The sequence below is a fragment of the Pezoporus flaviventris genome, unplaced genomic scaffold (assembly GCF_033815535.1).
Source record: "Pezoporus flaviventris isolate CSIRO_AGI_PZ_B2104156 unplaced genomic scaffold, CSIRO_AGI_Pfla_v1 ptg000036l, whole genome shotgun sequence".
Lineage (NCBI taxonomy): Eukaryota > Metazoa > Chordata > Aves > Psittaciformes > Psittacidae > Pezoporus > Pezoporus flaviventris.
The window spans coordinates 40,610,840-40,638,476 of NW_026892584.1; the positions used below are offsets into that span (position 1 = coordinate 40,610,840).

The 27,637-nt window shown below is 44.8% G+C and overlaps 1 long non-coding RNA gene across 1 annotated transcript; it reads right to left on the reverse strand.

Moving 5' to 3' along the window:
- Positions 1-16,843: 16,843 nt before the first annotated feature.
- Positions 16,844-26,875, reverse strand: LOC133274802 (uncharacterized). Its single transcript, XR_009745279.1, has 4 exons — positions 26,809-26,875; positions 26,028-26,088; positions 17,476-17,578; positions 16,844-17,271 (listed from the first exon to the last, which is right to left on the reverse strand). It is a non-coding gene; the product is annotated as an uncharacterized LOC133274802 (long non-coding RNA).
- Positions 26,876-27,637: the final 762 nt, after the last annotated feature.

Here is a 27,637-nt window from a genome sequence, read left to right on the forward strand (position 1 = left end):
GCTGAGCCAGTAACTAGCCGAAGTTTTTCAAAACTCCAGTAACAGTGGTACTGTTAAATTCAAGCTACGATCAAGGGCAGGAATGTTCCAAGGATGTCAGGGGATGACTGATAAACCCCACTCTTGCTTCCCACCTTAGTCAGGCAACAAGAGTCCCTGGTAAGGTCAGTTCAACCTACCTTAGCCATGTAAGAGTTCCCTGTACAGTCGAGGAACAATTCACCTCCCAACTCATTACACAAAGGCCAATTCCTGACAGGAATTCCTGAGACCGTAGAGCAGCCCAGAGGATGGGGGTGCAGGATGCACCATCACACTAATGCACTGATAAGCACCTTATACCCCTGAAGAGGCAAAGTGTGTTAGGTGTTTGTCAAAGCTTAGTCCCATGAAACCCCAGTCCCTGCAAATAATTTTTTCCTGTATAACCAGCCCTCCAACTCATCTGTTTCCCTTCTGGTTTAAATACCCTCCTTTGATCAGGGACCATTTCATCTTCTGTCTCACACTGAACCTATAGTCCCATACCAAAGATCAAGGACTTAAGATAATTCCTGCATCGGTCTCATGCCCTTTTTAGCCAGGCAGATGACTGTGAGAGGTGCCTCCTGCTCATCTCATCTCATAGTATCTCCTGTCCATCATTACTCCTTCTCACCCTTCTTTCACCTCAGATGAGAGAAAAAAAACAGGGCAGAAGGAATGTACACTTCAATAATCAGGGAGCCAGCTGAATGTACAGAGACATCAGGAACTAGTTCAGGCAATAGCCAGAGAAAGGAGGAGATGTGCTCCTTGTCCAGGGGTCTGTTCCTACCCATGGGACCACCAGTGGGAAAGTCCAAGCAGGAGGGAAGGCTATGCCGAGCTGAGTCACACTCAGAGAGAAGCCTTGTGAGAAGCAGCTCCAGTTTTTTCCTAATCACCCGCCCTTGACTGGTCACAAGGCACTCCACTTGGTCTGCAGGATAAAAAGTGAAAATCTCTTTCCTGCCCATGTCTGAAGAGACCATCTGCTCTTGCTGGATCTTGAGGGAAGCTTCAGCCAATGCAGACTGGACCCAGAGCTGTGGGATGTGCAGAAGTGGCTGCAGGGAACAGGCAGTGTAATGCTGCTTTGATAGTTCCAAGGCAACCTTCTCTGCAGTGCACAGAGATCATGGAAAGGAGATGCTCTCTAGGAATTCAGCTGTGAAATTTCTGTAAGCCTGTCCTGTGCAAACTGTGATTATTTTAAGGGCTCACACATTAGCTGCATTGAGGGGAATTTTCACATAGAAAGGCTGCCTTGATACAACACACCCATCAAATTTCACATCGCTCTTGCAATTGTTTCATAAAATGGGCAAAACAGTACACTTCTTATGCTTTATTCTTAAAAACTGCTGCTTTAGGTTAACATTTTCACATAGACAGTAAATATCAAATTACTTGGCTCAGTCAGAATGCTGTTAATGTTACATTTCTGCCCAAGCAGGAAAAGGCTGCACACTAAACAAAAGAGAAGAAAGAGTCTTATAATTGGAAGCATCAGGCAAGCTACTAAAAGGTAGCGTTAGCTGATGGGCCTTTCCAAAGATGGTGCTTTCTGCAAAGGTATTCCTAAGCATGCTGTACAAGTACAAGAGAAACAGCAAAAAGGAGGAATCTGAAAATATTAATAAACTCTACTGACATGGATAATATTTATGCTTCCTGTAATAGCGTAAGAAGTGCACAAGTACTGGTCAGATACCGTGAAGTATACCCTACAGTGAGCCTGCTGGGAAGGGGCTAGACCTACTTTTTAGTTAGTTTCTAATGGTGTCGGGATCAGACTGGTTGTTTAAGGGATGTTCCTTGCCAGCAACACCCTCACTAGGCTTCCTCAAATTTGATTTTATGTAAATGAGACAAAACCTGGGAAAAGAGAGGGTGAAAGCAGAAAGGGATCAGCAACTAAGCCTTGAAGCTCAGCCAGTTTTAAACCTGGTTTGTTTCACGTCTGTGCTGTGGATCACCATGGCAAAGTCATTATTCCCTACCTGACACCCCTGCTGACACCAGTAGGTCTTTTGATTGCAAAATAGGAGCAGGAAAGTGCAGCAGATAGATACTTCATTGCATACTTGCGTTAACCCTTTCAGTGGTTATAACAAATTCTTGCTTTACTGCTTTGATCGCAAATTGTCTTCAGGAATTATCTGCAGCAAAATCTGGCTCAGGCAGCGTTGATCTCAGATTTGACCTTCTTGTCTTTGTCTTTTCACATCCTTATTTTATCATTCTTCAGCGACAAGTGTATTTTCTCTGTAAGAAGAACATCACATAGAGGGTTAGCATACAAAGGGCAGATTACTGGAGAACCCAGAGCAAAGCCCTTTGGGACACTTGTGCAAATTGCAGCTGAAGCAGATGGTGTTTAAATGGAAAGTCTGGGCACAATTAGTGGGGGAAGAGGAAGCCACAGATGACCTGGAAGGCAGACTGACAGATCTTGTAGCCTTGGTAACACCTTCTCCTGATTCCTCACATCAGATGCAGAGGATAGTGCATGAAGGAGATTGCTAATCAAGTAACATCTTTGACAATCTTCTTCATCTCTGCCATTCAGCTCTGAAGAGCTCCTGACTTTCCCCAAGCCCATGGAGAGGTGGTGCAAATTTGCCTGGAGGAGCATGGATCAGCTTAACTACAAGAATAAATAGCTCAGTACCTCCAAGGAGCTGTATGAAATCATGCTGATGGCAGGGCAGAAATATAAAAGACACACTCAAAAAGGTTTCCGGATGTAACTGTGGTCAGGAAGGGCCTTCCCTCTGCACCCCTTGTTTGCTCGCTCCCTGAGCCCTGCTGACATGCATTGGCAGCATTCTGGTAGCTGGCCATTGTCTGAACTGGAACCGGCAGGGCCCATAGCTAGCCATGCAATGTACCAGCAGCTGAGAAGAGAGGCTGCTGTTGGACCCTCTGCTCAGGCATCCACAGGATGGAAAGCTGGAAATAACAAACCAGCATGAGCTTTGCCTTTAGCAACTGCCTAGAGAGGGACAGAAATAGGCTACTGAGGGTCTCAGGCCTTATTATCTCCAAGCACATTCAAACACAATGATTTCCCAAGAGAAATGGCCCCAGAACACACACACAGCAAAGTAGAGTCAACTTCTCTTTGGTGCCTTTGGTAAAATTAGAAGTGATATGGAGCAAGTTCTTGGAAAGCAGGTAAAGAGAAGTCCAGAAAAGGCAGATGTCTGGGCAAGCAGGCAGATCCATGCATTAATTTCAGCATTTTGCACACACCAAGCTATTCCACTTGTAGTCATTGGAGGAAAGCAGACATTTCTAGAGGAAGATCCATCTCATCTTTGAGTAGATGTTTAAAATGAAGGGAAACAAATAGGTTCACTACATAAGATACAAAGAAAATTACATGCAAAACTTGTGACATTGGGATTTCCAAGAAAAGTGAAAAGAACACAGAAATATTTTCTCTCTGCCTTCTCTGGCATAATCACCTTGGACGTTACATAGGAAAACATCCATTTAGATGACAGATGCCATTTTTAACTTGACATCTCTGAATTTCAGGATAAAACTTCTGCATCACCTGCCAACTTACCTAAGATGTGCAGCTACAGTATTTTACCTACAAAAGTGTTTCTAATGCTTTGTCTGCCAAAGAAAGCAGTGGATAAACAACCTGAAATCTAATGTAAGCAGTTCTTATTACCCTGGGATTGTAGGAGGAGAAATAAATAAGGAATATCTACTGCAAGGGTAAGCATTTGGGGGAAAAGGGTAAATAAGGAGCTAAAAAATCGGAGAGAAGAGGAATTGGTTCTTTTCAAAATCCTCCTTATCTTACACAAACCAATTGATGGGGATGTGGATTCAGGTCCTTTTTTCAGACTGCAGTAGCTGCAGGACCAAGTAGCCTCTGCTCTCCACCTCTGCTCTGGTACAGATGGTCCAGAACCTTCTGGCCAGCACAAGGATAAATCTTTTGCATGAATTTTCCCCATACATTTGTCTTTCGTCCTTCAGTAATACCTGCCCTTATCTGCTCCTTTTCCTCCATAAGAAGCATTTTATCAGCAGCATAGATGGGCCCATTTTGCCTTCCACAAGAAGTTCTAAATGAAGAGCTCTGACCTGCACTAGCACTTCGGTCTCACTATTTAGGACTCCCTTGCTGCTCAGTCTTACACGTGTCTTGCAGTGGCTGGGGAATTCTGTGAGCACACCTGCACACAAACACACTCAATCCATCCCCAGTACTTTAATGCTGGAGCCATGCACAGCTTCAAACAAAGCCCTTAAACCTTTTCTAAGAGCCAGTATAGTTGTAAACAACTCTTCCCCCCCCCCCCCCATTATGGACTATTAACACAGCTGTTCTCTTTCACTGCTCAGCCTATAAAGCAGAAGTATAATTTCAACATGAAAAGGACATTAATAAAATTTTCTCCACTCCTCACTAAACTGCTCTCCCATGTTAATGATCTGCAGTGTTGGATTTGAACAAGTGTCAGAGCTTGCAGCACCTGGAGCTCGGAGAATGCAGGGATCCCTCCACAGACAGCCCAAAAGGTGATGTGCAGAATGGCATGGGAGCAAGGGCAGAGGAGGGAAGGCTGGGAACACCTCCTGCAGCTCAGGGTCTGGCTTTACACGCCTTTGCATGGCTTAAAACCCAGGGAGGAACCAAGGAGTTGTGTGAGCAGACACTTAGTCCCTGTGTCCAGCTTGACCTGGGAGGTCAGCTTTCTCCCTTGCCATGATTTGGGGCTACCTATGTGGAAACCGGATAAGGACATGAGCAGCATCAAAAAAAGTGCTTTGTTAACAAGAAGAGTTGCACACAGACGTATGCTGAAGCAGCGAGCCAGGCACCTCAGAGCTGAGGGTTACTTCTGTGAGGCCAAGCTGCAGCTCTGTTTATGCAGATGGAGGAACCAAGAGGCCCCATACATCGCACTCTGCCTTCCCATACTCAGCGGCTCACTGGCAGAGAGCATCCTTTCATTCCCTGGGCACCTGTACTGCCATACCCATCTGTGTACCTGTCCGCCAAGCAGGGTAACACCGTGGATGCCCTGGCAGCAGGAGCAGGGCTGACTCATCACTGTTCTGGGGACATCTTATCAGACTCCTTATTTTCAGAACAGGAGAATAATATTTCTCTTTGCCTGTGTCGGGATCATTCTGGGTGGGTTTGCAGCACTGCTTCTGGGAGAGCATCCAACGTCCTCCGCCGTGTTTGGAAAGGGTGGCTCCCGCCTCACAGCCAGGCCTGCCGTTGATGACATTGGCAGCTGTGGCAGATCTGGCCCATGGACCTTGCTCTCCTGGTTAGTTTTCATCCCATCTCATGTGTTTTTTTCCACCTGGTCTCCTCTCCCCAGGACTCTCTGGCTGCTCCTTGTGGTTGTCCTTGTTGTCCCCAGCAGCAGTCGGTGCCACACATGGGTTGCTGGGTGCTGGCAGAGTCCCTGAAGCTACCACAACCCCTATTTTCCAGCAGCCAGCCAGCCATGGGATGCAGCCTGAAACCGTACAGGAGGCTCACACCTCTTCCCATCCCTTGCTAGCCAGGAGTTGCCAGTTTTTAACAGCTTTCTGCGCTGTGGCAATGTGAAGGTAAAGAACAGCCTCTCCCCAGCCCAGGAGTGGTCCAGGATCCCACATCTCTGGTTATAATAGCGTGAAAATACTGATTAACTGAAGGTTCACAGCCGCAAGAGCAGTCCCATCCAGACAGTGGGAAAGCATCCCAAGGGCTCTGGAAAGAGCAGACACCAGCCACTGGTAAAGCTACCTGAAGCTTGCCTGGGACAAAGAGCAGTGGGGAAGATTGGGGATGTGCTCTCTGCAGGCACACTGCAGTGAGGAAAACCAGAAAAGGTGGGTTAGCTCCTACACCAATCGCTCTGTGAACTTTCCCATGAGAGGATGAACATGCTTCCTCCCCAGAGGACTGACACTGTGCCCAAGCAAGCACAGGGTGTCCAGATAAACCCAGAGCACATCCATGCTGGTGGCAGAAATGCCCTTGCAGTCTGGCTGCTCATGGAGCTCCTGGACCCCTGGAGCAGAGCAATTCGCACTGTTGCCTCTTGTGGCAACCCTGCCTGGAGTCATCTAAAACCTCCAGGGACCCGCCTGGACCTTTTCCACACCCTGAGCTCTCCAAATAAATAACATTCAGCAGCCAGGTTTTTTAAGCAGAAGACAACAAAGAGCCCTTTGGCACAGAGAAGAGTCAAAATTATCCAGAATTAAAGCAAATGGTGTTTGCAGTTCTGCAAAGATGGTGTCCCCCCCCCCGGGTTTCACCAGCAGCTGTGTCTCCCTGCACAGAGACAAGCGCTTTTTGAGGACTAGCACTCTCCCCATCACTTCAAGGCTGGGCTGGGCTGTGGGCCATCCTTGCCCATACCAAGCAAACAGAAAGCTTTCTGCTCTGTGTTATCTCTCATAGGCTTTATAGGAATATAACATAGGTACAGAGAACTCCCTGTGAAAACACCATAAGTCATCAGTCATATCCTTGCTGCACCTCAGCACAGATTTAGCCCAATACCTGCTGGTGACTGAGCTTCCTCATCAGCAAAAGCAGTTACCTGTGTTATCTGCTGCTTTAAAACCATCAAATTCCCAGACATTTGCATTTCTCATGATAGCAAACTCAGTCCCCTTCTTTCCCTGGTTTGGCACTCAAACCTGCCCTGATATATAGTCTGAAGAGGTGAAATCAGCACTGCTGTCCCCCTCTCTTAGGCAGCCGCTTCTTGGCACCTGCTAGATGATGCACCATTGATGTGACCACAACTGCTGGAAGCAGCTCAGCACCTCCAGGCTCATTGCTGTTTGATGTGCAACATCAGCAACACCAGAAGTCCCAAATCTGTCCTTCAGAATCATGGAGGTGGCTTAAAAATCACTGGGCATGATTCAGAAATACATTTAAGCTCTTTTTAATTTGATGTTTGTGTTTCTGTGTGGTTAAGAGCAGTGCTTTGTATATTAAACAATGCTGACTCCTGGAAACTTCTTTTTCATTTAAACAGAAGTAAAGTTTCTGCATCTGGGATCTGAGGTTTTAAGAAAACAGTAAATATGAAAATCACAAGACTAAGCAATACTCTCATTAGGAACAGCCATTTTCTGAGAACACCAAATGGTTGGGTAGCCAAAGGCCAGGTTGTGAGGTCTGTGCAATGAAGGCGTGACCCTACTCACAAAACCACACACTTCTTTTATAATTCCTTTTTGTGTGCCAGTTGAAAGAATGCTTTTGTAAAGAAGACACTTACCTGCCTTGCTCAGCATTTGATTGCCAGCTCTGCAGCAGATTTTCTTCTTGAGCTCAGGAAACTGGTGTTTCAACTCTCTCTGCTTCAGTTTTCCCATTTGAAAACTAAGGAAATCAGTGAAACTCTCACAATGGCTAAGAATCTAAAACTATGGCTTGTTTTATACAAGTTTCCAGAGAACTTAGGAAATGTCACATAGGCAGAACTCTGAACTACAAACCATTATTTTTCATATGAACTTTGTCTTGAACTAAACTCTCCCCTTTGACTCACTGTCCTCAACTGACACTGGCATGTTCCTTCTTTCGTGCCTTTAATTGCTTCAATATTTCGTAACTGTGAGACTTATAAAGATTAATTAAAACGTAAATTAAATGATAGCTTGTGGGAAGATTGCAATTACCATGATTTCATCTCTGTTTCATCCCATGGTACCAACAGGTCTGTGCAACAGGTATGCCAATTAGTAGGAGGCAATAGACATGTCTGCAGTCACTTACCTCTCTGTGCTTCAGGTTATTCAGTAAATGCCTTGTGCTGTTACTAATCAAGTAGCTGTGCTGAGTCTCCAGCTCCATCAGACTCAGAGGTGAGAGAATGAGATCTTCATGCAGCAAGAAAAAAATAAGAGAAACATGCTCCAAACACTGTACAAACCTTTAAGAAACTCTTCAGATTATTTCCCACATGGCTGCTGGGATAGTTAAATGAAGCAGCATAATTAAAGTTTTGTTTTGTCACCATGCCTTTCCTTGGTCTAGCTGAAAGTGGATTGGCTTTTCCATTATATCTGTGTATATAGAGCTGGTGAGTTCAACACGTCTTTAGGCTGAAATTACCAAGTATCAAAAAGAATGGCTGTAATTAATTTGATTATACCAAATCAGAAGACAGAGTTGGGGGAATCATGTTTTTTTTTCTTGCTTACCTAGGAATGAAAAATTAAACACTTCCAACAAGGTTATGAAAATAAAGTCACCACGGCATTTACAATGACTCTGAAATAAGTGCAGTATCAACAGTCCTCATAAAACCCATCAGTCTCTTGAAAAAAGGTGGTGGAAACTCAAGTTGTTTAACATCAGAAGATCCCAGAGCTTGTGATCTTCACTGTCTGAGAAGCCAGAGGGACAGCAGCAGCGTTGGCAGCATGCCTTCAGCAGGGCAATAGCCATAACAAAGGGAATATGTCCACACAGAGCTGGCATTGGGGTTTCTGGAGCCACTCACAGGATGGGTGAGGGTGGCAGAGACTTTTGGAGACCATCTGTCCAACCCCCTGTGCAGGGCAGGCTCACCGAAAGTAAGTTGCTCAGGGTTACTCGGATTTTGAGTATCTCCAGGGATGAAGACACCACAGCCCCCCTGAATAACCTCTTCCGGTGTTCAGTCACAGTCAAGGCTGAGCTTAGGAGAGAATGGGCAGAAACAGGCACCTTGTGTGCAAGACAACTTTTGGTAGAAATGTATGAATACAGAGTTAAAATGTCCTGCCTGTGGCATGTGGGGAGATGGAGGTTTTGACTGCGACAGGGGCACTGAAGAAAACTCAGTATCCTGGACATGCAATAGTGAAATTACAGGAGGTGAAGGTATGGCTTCTGGTCATGCTGTGAAAGGCTGCAGAGAAGTAAGCAGAAAGTATATGCAACAGAGTGAAAAGTGGTTGAACCACATTCTAGGGAATGATGGTCTACTCTCTACAGGACTGTGTGAGGACCCTACTAGAAACTCATCTGGCCATGAACAAATATTGCTATAATGATAACAAGCAAGAGACACACTGGAAGAGTCATATCACTATGGGAGGCTGTGCTACTCCAGCAGCAGCCTGGAAAGTTCAACTGCTGATGATATTTCTGATGATTGAGGGTCAGAAACCAGTGAGAAATGCCAAGAATCAGACTGAGTCAAACCTTATACAGGAAACAATAATACAGAGGTTCAGGTTTATAAATGAAAGAAGAAGGATAGAGATGTTCTGTTATGTGGTGAGAGCTCGGTAGATTAAAGGTAACTGAGGTATTTCCCCAAAACGAAGCAAATGTTTTGCTTGAGTGAGAGCATTAATGCTGAAATCATACCAAAAAGTTATCATACCTAAAGTAAAATCATACCAAAAGAAAAAGCATAAACCTAAGATGTTGTTGTGTTAGAGTCAGCAGCTGTGTTGGGAGGAATTGACAGAACAAATATTCTCTGCTGGATTCTTCTTGCATGTGAAATCATTGTCCTAGCAGCAACGCTTCTGAGGGAAGTCAGGGCAGTCACACCTGACTAGGCAATAGCAAATATAGCACATAGGTGCCAGAAGCCCAGTAACAAGTGGTGTCCCTCAGGGATCGGTGTTGGGACCGGTCTTGTTCAACATCTTTGTCGCTGACATGGACAGTGGGATTGAGTGCACCCTCAGCAAGTTTGCCGATGACACCAAGCTGTGTGGTTCGGTTAATACGCTGGAGGGAAGGAATGCCATCCAGAGGGACCTTGACACACTTGTGAGATGGGCTGATGCCAACCTCATGAAGTTTAACCATGACAAGTGTAAGGTCCTACACCTGGGTCAGAGCAATCCCAGGCACAGCTACAGGTTCAGCAGAGAAGAGATTCCGAGCAGCCCTGTGGAGAAGGACTTGGGGGTGTTGGTCAATGAGAAAATGAACATGAGCTGGCTTCAGTGTGCGCTCACAGCCCAGAAAGCCAACTGTATCCTGGGCTGCATCAAAAGGAGCGTGACCAGTAGGTCGAAGGAGGTGATCCTGCCCCTCTACTCTGCTCTTGTGAGACCTCACCTGGAGTATTGTGTGCAGTTCTGGTGTCCTCAACATAAAAAGGACATGGAGCTGTTGGAACAAGTCCAGAGGAGGGCCACGAGGATGATCAGGGGACTGGAGCACCTCCCGTATGAAGACAGGCTGAGGAAGTTGGGGCTGTTCAGCCTGGAGAAGAGAAGGCTGCGTGGAGACCTCATAGCAGCCTTCCAATATCTGAAGGGGGCCTATAGGGATGCTGGGGAGGGACTCTTCATTAGGGACTGTAGTAATAGGACAAGGGGTAATGGGTTAAAACTTAAAGAGGGGAAGTTTAGATTGGATATAAGGAGGAAATTCTTTACTGTTAGGGTGGTGAGGCACTGGAATGGGTTGCCCAGGGAGGTTGTGAATGCTCCATCCCTGGGGGTGTTCAAGGCCAGGTTGGACAGAGCCTTGGGTGAGATGGTTTAGTGTGAGGTGTCCCTGCCCGTGGCAGGGGGGTTGGAACTTGATGACCTTAACGTCCTTTCCAACCCTAACTATTCTATGATTCTATGCTGGGAAAAAGGTACAGAAGACTTTATAACACTTCCTGCAAAGAGGAGCAGTTAAATAAATGGATAAAATGGGATAAAAATGGAATTATTTTGCTCAATACTGGGACAGACTAATCTGACCATTTGTGTAAGATTTTCCAGCTGTACATTTCATCAGCCTAGAAAGCAGCAAAATTTTCTTACAGAATCACACAGAAAATACAGAAAATATTTAGGGCAGACAGAAATCAGCAGAAGAAAAGAAAGGCCTTTTTTTCTTGAAAGATAGCTCTTTCCAAACTGTGGCAACCCACCACAGAAACAATTCCCACCTCTAAAGCTGCCTGAAAATTTACTTTTTTCGTATTTCCTGTACTATTCTAGTGTAACAGCTTTATTATAATGCCCTGGATCTTACTGCCCAGGTTTGCAGGAGAACTGGGAAAGAGGAAGATGCCTCTTCATGGACATTTATCTCACAAATGAGAGGGCAAGGATGGATAAGGCGTGGATACCCATGGTCACGTTTTTTTTGAGAAGGCTACAGAGGTCAGCACCAGTGATGTATCCCTTGAAATAGAAAGGGCACCAGCTTTCCTCCCTTGAGGGCTATGAAGGACCCTGAAAGAGAAGCCATTCCAGTCAGGTTCAGTGGCATGGAGAAGAGGGAGGCATGGGAAGGATGACAAAGAAGTGGCACTTAAAGCAATGGTGAGGATGATAATCACAAATGGATCAGGACAGGGTCATGGACTGTTTGTCCAGATCAAGCAGAAGGGGGCTTGCAAGGAGCAAAACAGAAAATAACATGTGTCTAGGCAGAAGCTTTGGCCGTAGCATGGCTAGATGAAAGCTCTATAGAGATGTAGCATGAGAAGAAATCCAGAGGACTTAGTCATGACATGGATACTGGGGTCAAAAGAGACCATCAGCAAAGATGATGCCCCCTCAGTCATGACTTATGTGAAGGCAAGATGTTAGAGAGATTGCCAAAGTGACTTAACCAAGTACTTTGTAAAGCACTGGAGGACAAACAAATCTAACCAAGGTAGGCAAACTTTTCAGATAGGCAGTTATTTCAAGTGGTGAGAAAGTGAAGAGGCCTCTCAAGAACCAATGGCTGGATTGTGCTTTATACCAGTGTAATAACAGCAAGATTTGCCCAAGTAGGATCATTTATTATAATCTTTTATCTATCTCTGTATAGAACATTTTTGCTGTGAATTTGAAATTGAAAGCTTTGGTGCAATAAACTTTCCCTGATTTCTTTATTTGGTACTGGAGAAGAGGCTGAAGATGAAAGTACAAATAGGCTCATAAGATGCAGTAGCCAGTCTCAACAAACAGCTTGCTCAAATACCATAAAACCTGGTCTGCCTTTCCCTGCTGCACAGAGCTGCCAGGGCAGTACCAGAGCACTCCAGAGCCATTTACTGTTGTGCTGCCACTGCACAGAAGAGCTCTGTGTAAGAGCACTAAAGGGTTCAACAGGACGTACCACCTATGGCGAGGTGTTAATGTGAAAAGACACCGTATTAGCAGAAATCGTGGTTGGGAAATACAACTGAAAACTTAGAGAACACAAAACAAGGAATGCATTTTCATCCATCAGGAGATTGGAGCTCCTTGGTTTGCTTTTTTGAAGAGCATAGAGAGACAATATAAACCAACACATATTTCAGGGAAGCTTAGGGTGTAGCTTCTCAGTTCAGGTCTTTTTCAAATATTTAACCAGAAAATGTTTCCAGATAAGATACCCTCAAAACAACAAGCAAGAATGGAAAAAATGAGACAAATGACACATAAACAGCTTTTAACAGAGCCTTTGGAAGAGTAGAGAGCATGGGGACATAGAAAAATACTCCTGAGAGACACCATCCTTAGAAATCAGGATTTACCACAGTGCAGTCCATAGCACTGTGCTGCACTGGCACAAACTGGGACTTTGCAAAGTCTAACTTCTGGTTCAAGGTGAGGCCCTGAAATCCTGCCACTCCTACAATCATCCTTGCAGCTCGGGCAGCGCAGTGTGTGCTCCCTGTGGGAACATAGGCTGTATGCTCAGCTGCAACCTTTAGTGCATGGTACACATGCAGCTCTGGCCACATTTCCAGCAGGTTTCCCAGAATAAGCCCTTGCTGTTTCTGGGTACACACATCCACATGTGGAAAAATCAGCATTTGTGCCATGCTACTATCTATGTGTGCTGCAATTTGCCCAGTTCCTCCAGTCAAACAAGCCTATTTTTGTAGAGCTGCTGAGAACACGGCCCTTAATTACCACCTTCGTCAGGGAGCGGGGTTATCTAGTGGATGAGGTTAGCAGCCTTGTTGCTTTGGGGATGACATGGTGGCCAACGGAACTCCAGTCAACAGTCCTGTTTTGAAACACATTTTGCACCCTCTCCAAAAGTAATAGTGCTTGGTTTAAGTTTATAGAAGAGTTTATCTCTTTTACTTTTGTAATCAGGGCTTTCTTGACTCTTCACATGAAACATTAAAAAAAAAAAGCAAGAAAGGCTTTTATATTGTGGTGTGATCATTGGGAACCCTTGGTGCTTCTATGGTATGAAAATGATGTATTTAGTTCTATAGAGATGGGAGAGAAAAGGACAGTATGCCTGAGACATGTCACTCCATCACAGGCATCCCCATGGGGAGCGGAACCAGACTGAGGAGATACAGCCCATCAGAGGAACCTGGTCAGGGCAAAGAAAGGGGGAGAGAGGGGTGAATATCAACCCTTTTCAAATTATGAATGTGTTTATGCATTGCCATGTCAGAGCATAACCCAACCTTCCCCCTGCCCCACCATTAAATGCATTTTGCTTTTGCACTGTTTTCCTTCCTTCTCCATTGCTTCCTCTTGGCCACCAAGTGACATGGTTATTTTTTTCTTAACTTGAACTGTCCTACTTGTGTCCCTGCACAAGAATGGCTCCACACGTCCTAGAAAAAAAATCAGCATTTTTGGTTTCACAGTTCTGGTTTTTTTTTTCCATTCTCTAACTTCTACAAATTGAAGTTTTGAAAGGTTAGACAGTGGAAAAAGGAATATTTGGAAAGAATATGTGAATATTGTACTTCCCCTGGCAAGCAGATGGAGGGAAAAGCTGAGGGGAGGTGGTGATGAGAGCTGGGAGTGGAAAAGAAAAAACAGACTGAAAGGAAAAAAAACAATTTTGAAAATTGTCAAGTGGAGACAAAACAAAACAAAACAATAATAATAAAAAAAAAATTAGTATTTTCACATTTCCTGAAATTTCTCATGAAATTGCTCTTTTGCCAAAAGTGAAACCTTCCCATGACATCCCTCCCTCTTGTCACAGTGTATTCCCATTGGAAAAAAAAATGTGTGCGTTGAGTCCAGGAAGAACAACATAATGCTGGAGTGCTGTGCCCAGGGAAGGAGGGGGTACAGGGGGAGCTGGGCTGCTGCTGTGCCCAGAGGAGAGCTGGCCAGCATAGCAGGCACACTGCTTGCCAGGTCAGTGGTGCTAGAGCCTGGGAGACCCACACTGGGGAACAGTCTGCAGTAACTACAGCTATAATTCAGGAGTACAATAGATCTCAGTGACTATATTCAACTGTACTCCATAATCAGTCTCTCACAGTGAGACTGGAGTTATTTACAGCCCAAAAGACATATTTACAAGGGCCTGCATCCCACAGCATCTTCAGCACTGATGTTAATAATGGGATAGAAAAGATGCTTACACATCTATAAACATAGCATGGGGCAGGCTGCTCCGTGCTGGATCACAAACAAATATATATTCTGAAAAAAAAGGTAGGATGGAAATTAAATGAGAACAAATTCAAAGTCCCACCTGTAGGGAAGAACAGGCCTTCATGTTTATGAGAGATAAGAAACTAGCTTGGTGTCAGCTGAGTAGGAAAGGATCTGAAGGTTTTAGTAGGTCACAACTTGACTGCAAATCAACATTGCTGAACCAGAAGTCAAATACCTTACTGTGACATACAAACAGGTTTGCTGCTGATAACACACGTGTAATTCTAGTCCGTGCAACACTGGCAAGATTTTAACTTGAGTTACTGCCTTCAGTTTTGAGTCAATTTAAGAAGGTCTTGAGCGTTCTAGAGGGAGTTTAGAGGAGACAAAATCTGGGTGAGCAAAGGCACAGAAACAGAACTTGCGTAGGAAGGTCAGAAGGGGGTCTGTTCTGCCTGGAGGAGAGAGGATGAATTCAAAGGAAATAAAGAAAAGCAGAAATATATTTTTCCCTGTTTCCTACTGTGGGTAGGACAAAAGTTATGTGTGCACGTTACAGTGAGGTAGATTCGGATGAAACCCAGCAGAGCTTTGGGTCAGTGGGAGCAAAGCACTACAGTTGCTGAATCAACTTTTCTTTAAGAGATTCGACAAGTACCTTGAGAAACAGCACAGGTATATCACCCAAGATAACGCCTTGTCAGTGCCCTTCCACCCAGTTTCCTGTGATTTTTATGACTGGTGCCATAACAGTCCAGCAAGTGATGATTTTTTAAAATATCTCCTGAAAGGTTTGGTGCTTTACGAAGATGGCCAAACCCTCTCTTTCTGCAAGCTTTTCCTACTGCCTTGTGCTTCCCGTGGTTTCAGTGAAAGGAGGGCTTGCTGACTGCAGCTCTTGGACCACATCAATGACTGCTCACAGTGAAACATTTCATTTACGTCCCAGCCACACTGGGAGGCTCTGGAGTGAGCAGCTATTTTTGAACCCACCATCCTGCCACACTGGAACATTTGCTCAGCAGTAGAAGGTGTGCTCGAAGAAATAATGACTGCCTTTTTATCCAAAGACTATTCTAGCTAATGTTTCAAGTTCACTAAAAAACATGTTTCTGTATATTAATATGGAAGGTATATTTAAGGCAAACCTCCCTCAAACTCTACTCAATAAGCAAAGAACACACAGCAATACTCCACTCTTGACATTTTTAAAAGCCCTCTGATAATCTTTTCTTCCTTTAACAATGGGGCCAATTTTTCCTTTCCTGGCTGCCAGCCTGCCGTTGCTTTTTCTTTTAGCACATCTTGAAATTACCTTGACCTCACCTTTAAGCTAAGCACACTCTTCTCCAGGACACTGAGCTCAGATGTGGTGGGAGGTGTTGCTGATGGAGGAATGAAAGATCAGACATTAGCGTAAGGGTGAGAACATTATCAGCAATCTGTTTTCTCTAATGAGGACCCAGCAACCCCCTGGAGTCACTATTAATATTGATCATGGGCTTTGCCTCTGCCTTGTCCCTTCTCAGGGCTGCAAATCTTTGATGCTTTCTGGCCATTGTTCTCCACGAAAGACAGACTGACTGGCGCACATGGGAGGGGAAAGCAAATGGACCAGGTTCAGTCTAAGAGACAGATGTTGACTGCTGCTGCCACACACTCATCCTCACCACACCAGAGGTAGCTGACTCTCACAGACGGAAAATAAGCAGTTTTCTCACTTAGAGGTTTAAAACTACCAGGGGAAAAAAGAGATCCTCCCCCTGCTAAAAATAGAAAAGTCATCTACCAAGAGGAGCCGAAAACTGTGAACATGTCTGTGCTGGAGGGGTCGCATTCCCAATTCATAGACACAGGGCTAGCACAGATCTCCACTCTCTCTTACTTCAGGGCAGGTCTGATACAGATTTGTCACTGCCCAGGGACACCCAGGTGATGGACCAGGAAATGGGCTTTCGGACCAGGAGCAAACAGCTGTGCTCTACTCATAGCTGCTTCAGTAAATCACTGAAATGAGGTCATGGGCTCAGCAGTAATCTCTGCCTCATCTAAAAAAAGAGAAAAAAATTTTGCTTCTGAAAAAAATAACATAGCCCTGAAGCTGGTGAAAGACTTCTCTGTCACCATCACTGTGAATGAAATCCTCTATTTATCTTTCTGACACTAAACACCACTGATTCAACCCTGTCAGCGCAGCTCAGTCCCACGCCAGCAAAGGCTTCTCTCTGGGGCAACAGTCTCCCCTGGCTCCATAGCTCCTGGCCTGACTTTTGGGCCACACATATACTTGAAAGGCAAATCAGATTCGAGTAGGCTGCTAATTGTAAATGCAATCCCCATTCTTAAATATCTCTAACTCATCCAAATATCTCAACTCATCCATGTATGCTAAAACAGAAAAGGACATTCAACCTAGATTAAAATGGGTCATGTATAAAAACAGATACCTGCTATGGCAAAAACTAGCCCTGACTTACTCCAAACAAGCAAGCTCTAAGCATGCCAGAAAGCTTGAAAAATGGCACATTTGTGAGGTATTGGCCAGAAAAGAGATCCAGACCATATTCAGTAGACTGAAGAAGGTTTGTAGGCCTGGAGAAAGAAGGCTCTGCATCCTGTTAGCAAACAGTCTGTGTGCCTCTGTGAGCACTCTCCTGAAGGTAATGACAACTCCCACCTTGCCAAGGCTCAGACAAACAGGTTTGGGTTTCTTTAACACCGTGTCCCTTCTGAAGAATACCCTAGGGACATTGCCTGCAGACACATTTTACAGTTGGGTCATGGCAGGGTGCTTCCTCACTGCCAAACACAGTAAAACATTAACTGAACATGCTAACAAAGCCCTACCTGCACCTTTTGCAGTAGGTGACTCACCCTCCATAGCGAGCCCCACGCGTTGCCCCAGGGCCCAGAGGCCTCTCTTCCGGCTCCTTGCAGCATGAGCGATGGCACCGTCTGAATTACAGATAATTTCGAATTGCAGAGGGAAGAAAAATATTTAGCAAAATTATCTAACTGAAGTTCAAAAATAGCCTGTTACCATCTGCTTGTGCTATTTTGAAGACCAGAAACCCCTCAAGTCTTTTTAGAGCTAGCTATACTGTTTGCAAACTCAGCCAAATTTTTCACAAAATCTCCAATTTTGCAGGCCTGATTTACCTCCAGAGTTTTTGGAAGCAGTTTTGCCTGCACACAAGCTGTACTCAGTCATACAGCTCTACTCCACATCTGCCACGCGTGCGTTAAAAGCCCAATCACATTCCTGTGAAAGCAAGTGCACAACATCAGGAAACTGCAGAAGAAGCTAAAATAAAACGTAAAACAAAGTGTAAAGTAAAATATAAAATACAAACCCCTCAAACACTACGGATTAATCCCCAACCCACTGTCCTGCTTCCTTCAGGCATCAGGAGATGGCTATTCTAACAGCCCAAGCTGCAAGGAAAACACCATGCCCCAGCTGTTACTTTTGCTAAAGCAGCTGGGAACTGCAGATAGCCTGAAAGTGTGTGGACATGACCTTCCTCATAAAACAGAAAACTTTGTGTCATTTGCACCCAGTTGAAATGTCAGCATGGAAGGGAGCACTGCTCTGAAACCCCTCCAGGCTTACAGCTCACCACCACAGGGATTGAGCCGAGCACCCAGCCGTGTAACGACATGCCGGGAAGTGAGCTTATCCAGCCACACATCATCACTTCTTAGGTCTAGCATTCAAATATCACTATTGACTGTTAATCTTATCAACAAATCCCAAGCAATCACCTTCCCACAACTGCAATTGAATCTCAAAGGTTATGCATTAGTGAGAGTGACTTGTATGGAAACGTTTAGCATTCAATACTGGTTACGTATCACTATCCAGTTTTCAGGAAAAAAGTAAAATATAAATAACAATGCTTTTAAATGGATTCTAACATCATCTCATTTGAACCTGACCCCTGCAACAGGGATGATGGCAGCACCTACCTGCTCTGCTCTTGAACTTGCCACCACAGCACTAAGCTAATGACTTCCACAGCCAGCGTACCAGGGAAAGACTGTTTCTCTTCAGCAGCTTTATGTGCATTGCCTTTCAGCCTCATTATGTAAGGTTAATTATCTCTGACTTGCTTCCTCTGTACAGGTTGGCAACATGCTCCCATTGCCTGCCCTGATGCTTTGCAGTCCTGACCCCTTTTCACACTTGCCTTCCAAGACAGGAACATGGAGGAGTCTCTTAGCATAGACCTTCATCACCTCTGGATACATCATCTGCCTTCACTAATGCTCACAGGTGGGCAAACCTGGAGGGAAACCTGGCCTGAAACAAAGCCTGAGACAACCCAATTTACCTCCAGGTTGAAGTGCTCCTGCAGGAATTACAGTCATGGAACTGCACACCCAGTTGTAGGTAAAAGCTGAAAGCAAGCTATTTGACAGCATTATTATAGTCTTGGAGTGAACTATTAGCTAATACTTAGGACTTCCTAGGGTTATTTCTTCACTGGAAAAATTGAGAATCCAATTAAGATGTGTCCCAGGTGCAATTCTGTGTATTTATAGTGACTGAGTACAAAGCCTAGTTTTGTCAAGTGTGGAAGAACACAAAAGAGCAGTTTTGCTCCCATTTGCCAAAGGTGTCATTTTCTATAGTAGCTTGTAGCTTTCTAAATGGAGGCTGCTGCCACCCTGTCTGCCCCCATCCTGGCTCCCTGGCTGGGCAGAGCTGCCCTCCTTCTCCAGGAGATGGAGGATCTGACCAGACTGCTAAAAGGTTGTGAAGAAGGTGGAAAGGATGCCAGGATGCCATATGAGTATCAGCTTCAGCTGTCCAAAGTTCCACTCCATTAGCAGGTCTGAGTTTCCAATGAACTCTCTCTCTGATGGACAGCAGTATTTCTTCTGCTTTCTTTCTCAACCACAAGAGGCTATGACTAATTAATCCTTCTGACCTTACGATTACAATCCCAAAGAAAAGCCCTGCCACTCACTGCTCCCCTTGATGAGGCTCCTGCTGACCTGGGCTTGACTTGTAAGGCCAGGCTTGCTGGTCATGTTGGCCAACAAATGACAGCCCCTGGCTGTGCCAGAATCTCAGAGGAGAAAGAGGTGCTCAACACATCTGTCACCCCTACCAGCCTGTGGATAGAGATCAAAGTCCTGCTTGACTGCAGCCATTATAAGAAGTCCTGCAGTGGGGTGTTTTTTCAGCTTCATTTTCCACATCTCCTTGGCAGGCCAATGCCCTGCTCTTTGCACCTGCCTCGCTACCGCTCAGGGAATTGGCTATCCGCAGCAACATGCTGGCTTGTTTTCTCCTCTGGCTGTCACAGTTAATTGGGAAAGCCAATAAAGTATAAGCACTTCAAATTAATTTTCTGAAGAGCCATTATTTAGCCTCTGTCACCACTGAATTTCATCTGAGTCTTATTTGGTCCCTTGCTAACGTAGGAGCAGAGTTTTGCCAGCTCCATCCTTGCCCTCCCTTGAAGGTCACTCATCAAGGTGATGAACATGAGCCCAGGAGGCACCCGCTCTTACCCCACTGTCCTGGCAGCGTGCTGTGCTTTGCTGCACTCACATCCTGACCATCCCATGGGCAGGGCTGTTCACCTGCCTTGATAGCCTCTGTGATGTGGGCTCTTTAGTCAGTGAAGGTCAGAAAAACATTATTCTGTGAATTGCCAGTTTGACATATTGTGCTGCTCCAAACAAAAGCATGCTGAGTTCAAGTTGACAGTTCCAGCTGAAAAGAGTACTTCAAAAAAAACCCTAAACCAGCATTTCTGGGGTAAAAAAAAGAAGAAAAAATTGTCTAAATGGAATTTTTAGTTTGAAAATTACTGTTTTTTTCTTGAAAAGAGGAAGCCAGCAGGTGAAGAACCACATGACCAGGCAGAAGTTTCCCTCCATCTCTCTCCATACCACGCAGTCTTTGCAGTACATTGCCCTACAGGAGGGACAGGGGAGAATCTGAGTCACCAATTCAAAAAATAACTAAAAAAAAAAAAAAAATCAAAAATTTACACAGCACTCAGTGTTCACGTGAAACGCCGACTTCCCTGAAAAAGCTTCACAGCTGGTTGTGACTACTGAAGTTCTTGATAAAGTTTCTCCTTCAGGCCAGGACAGAATTTGCCATCAAAGCTAGACAGCTGTGCAGCTGTGTGGCAAACCCACATTTAAGACACTGTTGGCAAGGAAAAGCTGTAACCAGAATATTACCTGGTATGCATTGAGCTGGTTTGTCTCACAGCTTTGCAAGCCCCTCTGTCTTTAGAGGACTTGATTTTATTTCAGAAGGAAATCATATTGCATCTGCATCTGCACCAGCACTGAACACAGAGGAAACACAATCGCACCACTCCCACTCACTGTCTGCTTTATGCACCAGGGAATTGGCTTAGCTCTCAGTCATCAGTACAGCATGCACCTTCTTATTGTTCATCATCATCTTCCCCTCTGCACCTCCAGCAGCCTTCAGAAATGACCGTCTCCCTGGAACCTCATCCTGTGCAATAAGCCTGGTCCCAACTCCTTGCTTCTGGGTGAGAAGGTGCCTCCATTTGGCTGTACTAATACACCAAAAGATTGCACTCAGCATCAAGGTCCTATTCATGAGTTACCACTGTCCCAGTGTCTACATCTGCAAGCTGTTAAGATTTTCTTTGCAAGCTAGTCAGAAAGTCCAATAGGACAAGGCAAAGCTTCAGAACTATCCTCCTAATGTGGTTGCCAACATGATTTCCAGTGAATAGTAAACTCAGAAAGGCAGCAGTCACCACCTCCAACCTGCAAACTGGAGCTTTAGAGAAAGCACTTCTGGAGAGGAGCTCTTTGGACATCCTTTGTGATGTGGAAGAAGGCTTTTACCACTGGTGTAGCTGCCAGTGACTGGGAGGTCTTTTGCCCATACTTCCTCATGTACTGAAATTTCTATTAGGATTTCAGTAGTTAGGCTGCAAGCCCTAGAGTGGCATCTGGGTTGTCCTGGGACATGTATGGGATATGTGGGATGCTTGGGAGGTAGCACTATTTCTCATGGAAAGGTTGCAGAAGAAGTCAGGTGGGAAGCAGGTTTCACATAGGGGGACCATGGGATTCCAAAAGGTTTTAGAGGATAAAGGGAAGGAGCAGGAGATGCTGACATTTGATTTCTAGCAGTAAAAGCACTGTAAATTGGATGTGTGCTCAACTTGGAGGTGCACTAGGACTCTGCATTCCTTTGCTTACTGCATGTTGAAACTTTAATTTTACTTTGTAGTACCTGATGAGGGTCTCTCATGGGAATTTGATCCATTCATACCACTTTGTTAAGAGGTAACTGGAAGCATTGATATATTTCTTGACCATCAGTCAAACTATGGTTGCAGTGGCCCTGTAAGGGAACAGTAGCAGGATAAGAGGATTGGAAAGCCACTTGAGAGAGTTCTTATGCAAGAAAGCCTCCTATATCAACCTTCAGGATGTCTAGAGACTGCAAATGAGAAAGAGGTGAGCCCACCTCCCAAGCAAATCAGCGTGTACCTTCAGCTTAGTGGGAACCAGTTGTGCAGCATGAATGAGATGCCAGAGCTGCTGCTTACCTGTGGCTGGTAAAGGTTGGAAAGAGGCAACAGCCTTCTCAGACCATGTGGTCTTGTTAAGTAAAGAAACTTGTAGAAAAAAAAAAAGAGGTTTTAGACGCCTTTTCTCTGCTACCTTGGAACTGACTACATTTCAGAGGGAGCAGGATTTAACTTCTCATGCATGGTAGGAAGAAAGCAAGCCTGGCTGCTGCTAGTGGTCAGGAGCCTGCAGTGAGGTTTCCCAACTGATCAGCAGGTTTAAAGGAAAGGAGTTTCTAGACAGGAAAGAGAAAAAAAATAGGCTCTTAAAAATGGAAGTATTCCAGCTTCCTGCTACAAGCTCTGGCCTGGCATGTGCAGGCTAGTGCCCTGCAGACTGCTCAGTGGCACTGTCATCATCCCACACCAGCCAGAATCTAATTGCACAGGGCTTGTTCAATTGTCCCAGCTGAGACCTCATCAATGGCCTGGCTGGGAGCTTGAACTGGAAGCCTCTTTCATTTCTTTCATCCAGGCTCTGTCCTCAGTGGAACAAGGAGGCCAGTTCCTAAGGACTGAGCACAGCTCATTTCACCCCAGTACAGCCTTTCCCCAGTGCTGGCAAGTGACTATGGGTGAGATGATCTCTGCCTGCCATCTCCTGGGCAAGTCCTTGGGAAGCCTGGCCATGGTCTGAATTGGAAAAAAGCCTCCACACCGACAAACTGCATGAGGTATGGTTAATGGCTACAGAGACAATGACTACGAGGGAGAAACAGAATCTGCACTGTGGGCTCGTGGCATCACTGAAGAGTTCATCCAAAGCTGTCAAAGACGGGATCTTGTTTGCTGCCAGACACTCAGGAGCCTGCAAAAGTCTCTGCTTTGGTGCCCACCCTGAAGAACAGGGTCACATTAGAGATAGCCTTGATACTGCTCTTGCCCCAGAGCCATAGCAAGGATGGTGGGTAGAGCATGTAGCAGAGTGCTTTGATTGCCTCTGGGAGAGTACACGTTCAGGAAATATGAGAAGGGAAACAAATTGGACTCATGCCCTGTTCTGATTCTTTGTGTATGAGAGGCTGGAAGTGTTTTGTTTTCTGCTTTTTCTTACTCAAAAAAAAAAAAAAAAAAATCAAACATGTTTTTTGGCAGAGGTCTCCTCGGAATATCTAGAGAAGTGGAGTGGGAGGTTTTGCAGCTTCTAGGGAAAGGGAGAGAGGAGGAGGTGTTGAACTGCAAAGATTTTTCTCTTCCAACTGTTGGTTAGGAGAGGAGTTAGATAAATGTTAGCTAAATACAGACTGCTTAAAACACTCTGTAGGAAAAGCAATTCTACTCTAAATTCGTCAGCTTTTACTTGCACTGTCATAATACTATTAGTTCTCCACTGAAGAAAAAACAAACAGGGTAGACAAGACCTGAATTGCTAATGTAAAAACAAGAAAGAAAACAATTTTTCTACCATCCTTGCACAACAAAGATGTTGACTGAGTGCCCACTTCTCCTTAGCTTTGCACATTCTTTGCTACTTCTTCCTCTTACTGTAAGAAAAAAAGTGCATGGGACTTACGTTTTATTGCGGTGCAAGATTCCTCAACCCTCCTCACACTCAGCATGCACAGCGCCAGGGGGATTTCTGACATTGACAGTGGCAGGGGTCTAGGAGATACAAGCATAGAGGCCAAGCAAAACTGCTTTCTCAGATCAAGAAATGGAGATGAGGACTGGAGCCTTTGGATGAGCTGACAACTCAACCTGTCAGAAGATACTTCTCAGGTGGAAGAAGGAGCATGCTGGCAGCTATTTTGAGCCTTGGACCACTTAGTGGACCCCTGCTGTCTGATCCTAACCAAACTATCTTGGCCAGAAGTTAGAAACTTGAAGAGAAAGCCTGGAACAACAAACCTATTACAGATAGGTTTCCAGAACATACCTACAGAGAGTCCAGCTGGAAAAGCAGCTTGAGTCATAGGCAAGATGGAGAGAGCAGTGATCTGCTCAGCATGATTTGAGTGCAGACAGCCAGGAGTAGGTTGCAGTAAATTGAAGAACAAGGAAGTGATGAACCTCTGAGGCATGCTGGCTGGAGGGAGACACTGCTCTGCTCCCAAGTAAAACACTGTGCAAGAAAAAGACCAGCAATAGGGGCAAGGTTCTTGACATGGATTATGCTGTTGAAAATCATTCAGCACTACCCTTAAACAAGAAGGTGCAGTGAAGATGACAGACAAGTGCTATCATCATAGAATGCTTTGGGTTGGAAAGGACCTTAAAGATCATCTAGCTTCAGACCCTCTGCCATGGGCAAGGACACTTTCCACTAGACAAGGTTGCTCAAGGCCCCGTCCAGCCTGGTTTTGAACACTTCCATGGATGAGTCATCCACACCTTCTCTGGGCAACTGTTCCAGTGTCTCACCACCCTCACACTGAAGAATTTCTTTTTAATAGCTAATCTAAATCTCCCTCTGTTATCTTAAAGCAATTCCCCCTTGTACTGTCACTACACGCCCTTGCAAAAAGCCCTTCTCCAGCTTTCTTTTAGGCCACTTTTAGGTACTGGAAGGCTGCTATAAGGTCTCCCCAGAGCTTCTCTTCTCCAGATTGAACAAGCCCAACTCTCTCAGTCTGTATTCATGGGAGAGGTGCTACAGCCTTCTGATCATCTTAGTGGTCTCCTCTGGACTTGCTCCAACATCATGTCGTCAAAGAATTTGTTACAGCAAGGTTATAATACCAAACCATTCACAGGTAAGGTGACTGTGCAAGTAGGGATAGATAAGGATGAAATAAGTAACATCAATGGGCCACAGAGAACTGTTTCACACATTAGAAATAAAGACAGGAACTATGTCAGCAAGTGAAATTGAAAGTGAGACATGTATTACCAGGTAAACTTTCTCATAACTGTAAAGAGCTTGTGTGAGCATATACGGCAGATCTGGACAATGTGGTCAGGAATACAAATGCTTCTCTCTCCCTTCCCTAACCTCGTAATCTTATGTCCTGGGTTCAGCTGTAGCAGTCATTTTTCTCCTTCTTAGTACCCGGTGCAGTGCTGCGTTTTTGACTTTCCGCCTGGGAACAGAGCTGATAACACTGACGTTTTTAGTTGCTGCTCAGGAATGTTTACCCTGACCAAGGACTTTGTGAGCCTCATGCTCTGCCAGGGAGGAGGGGAAGCCGGGAGGAAGCAGAGACAGGACACCTGACCCAAACTGACCAAAGAGGTATTCCATACCACAGCACATCATGCCCAGTATATAAACTGGGAGCAGTTACCCGGGAGGGTTAGATCACTGCTCGGTCGGACAGGGTGTCGGTTGGAGGGTGGTGAGCGGGTGTATTCTCTTCCCTTGTTATTTCCCTTATCATTATTATTATTGGCGGTAGCAGCAGTGATTTGTGTTATACCTTAGTTACTGGACTGTTCTTATCTCAACCTGTGGGAGTTACATTCTTTTGATTCTCCTTCCCATCCGCCTGGGAGCAGGTGGGGAGGAAGGGGGAGGTTGTGAGAGAGCGACTGCGTGGCTGACTGAGTTGAAACCACGACATCTTACTGAAAAGAAAACCACCACCAAACAAACAACCACACCCAAAAAAAAACCAAAACCAAAAATTCTAAGACATACGAGAGAACTTGAACTTCAACCCTCAAAGAACTCATCCATGTGGGATCCAGTTCTCGACAATGTATGCCACACACACACGTGAATATTGCAGTTTTGTGATTTCCTGAGGATAGAAGGTAAAAGGTAAAAATTACATCTAAATACAATAAGAGAAGACCTCATGAAAATAAACAGGCTGCTCTAAACATCCTCACTAGTAATAGGTAGGGGAAAAAGACTAAGGAAAAGGGTTCCAGTCTGATCCTGCAAAAGATCAGCTGTAGGAAAGAACTAAACGTTATTGACAGGCTTCCGCAGGAGTGTGAGGTGCCAGAGACCTACAGGTGAATCAGTTGCAACTAGAGTGACTCAATCAAAACTGACAGGGAAATAGTCTCTCTAGCTTTGAAGAATAAAGAAAACATTAAGTGGAACTTTTTATACATTATGTTGAATAGATATTACTTGAAATAAAATTCACCTTTATCAGCATAAAGGTAGAATTTTATATTAATCACAAGCAAATATCAGCTTAGGGGATTTCAAAGCAGTTGTTAAAGACTCACGGAGTCTTTAACACCAGGATAAAACTCCTGCCATTTTCTTTCAGCAGCTCTGCAAAGAAAGCTTCAAAACAAAGCTCCATCACTTCAGCTGAGCCTGGGAAAGGAACCTACTCCTAGCAATTCCCTAAGGATGGGGAAAAAAGCACTGAAGATTTCCTCAGCGGATTTAAACTACTGTAACAATCAGGATGTAAACATGCTGTTGCTTGTTACAATTCTTTTTGCATAACAGCACTACGCAGAGCCCACAACACTGTCAGGAACAAGCTTCCAATGCAACTTAGGTTTTGTCCTATTCTTGCATTGACAATATTTTCCACATGATTTAAATTAATGGAAGAATAGCAGCTATCCTGTCTGTATTATATTGGCTTTCAGAAAGTCTTTGATAGGGCAGACAGAGACTTGCCACAGCAGATATTTTCTAACACCAGAACAGTCACACAGATTCACACTGAAAGTCCATCTAGCCCTGTGTTCTGGCTCCAACAGCAGTGAACAAGAGACGCTGAGGGAAAGAACACAGGTATGGAGCATGCATACAGTGAATCCCTCCCCACCTCCATGCATACTTACTTCATTCCCCACCCCAAACATCTGTGATTTAAGGTCCTACTGAAACAGGAGATCATCATAATATTTAATTGCCCTCAGTGGATTTCCACTTTCCTTGACTATCTATCACTTGTGAATCTTAAAATACGAGGGGGAAAAAGTCAGCATGTCTTCATACTATCTCCTAGAAACAAGATCCTTGAGAATTTCTGATGCATGTGCTTACCTAGGCAGCAGTTTTCCTTAAACTGGTGGCTTCATCCACAGTGGATAGCACTTTTTTTGCAGGATCAAAAAAAGCTGCAGCTCTCTAGCAATAGCGCACTAAGCATAGGTCAGAGTCTTAGAAGAGAGGTGAGTCCAGCCAAAAGCAGTTAAATTGCTTTTATCGGGAATGCTTGCAGCAGATGTTCAGAATAAAATGGCCAGACAATGAAAACTGCTGAGATATTATACTGCACAAGTCCACAGGCAGCTGTACAAACAGTACAGAAGAATTGTCTTTGGTATGTCCTACAAAAGCTGGGCAACAGGATCTCTAAACTGTGTTATAGGCAACCCTCAAATGACACCAGCCTAGCATGATCCCTGCAATCTAAAAACAACTACAGCAATGATTTTATAAGGGAGCTGTTTGAGAAAATTAAAAGCATTTGTTCATTATGACATTTGTCCCTGCTGTCTGGCAGGGACAAGCTCTGCCTCCTGCACCTGGCAGGCAAGATGTGTGTCACAATGACCAGAGGTTGGATTTGAGTTTACTGGGAGCATCAGGACCAAACTGATCTCAAGTACCATGATCCCTGCAGTATGAGCAAGGCCCTTACATGCTGCCTGAACTTTCTGGCATGCTATAGCCTCCTCATTACAGCTTTTGGTCTTTGAGATGCTCCAGGCCTGTGTCGCATCTCATGACATTCAGCATTTGTGATACTGTAATTAGAAAGGGTCTCAGCTGTTCATGCAGCTGACCAAAAGGGCTAATTTTATTTTAAGAAATGCATTAAGTGTGATCTTAAACAGCCACCTCTTTGCCTCTAAATTGGTGCAATGGC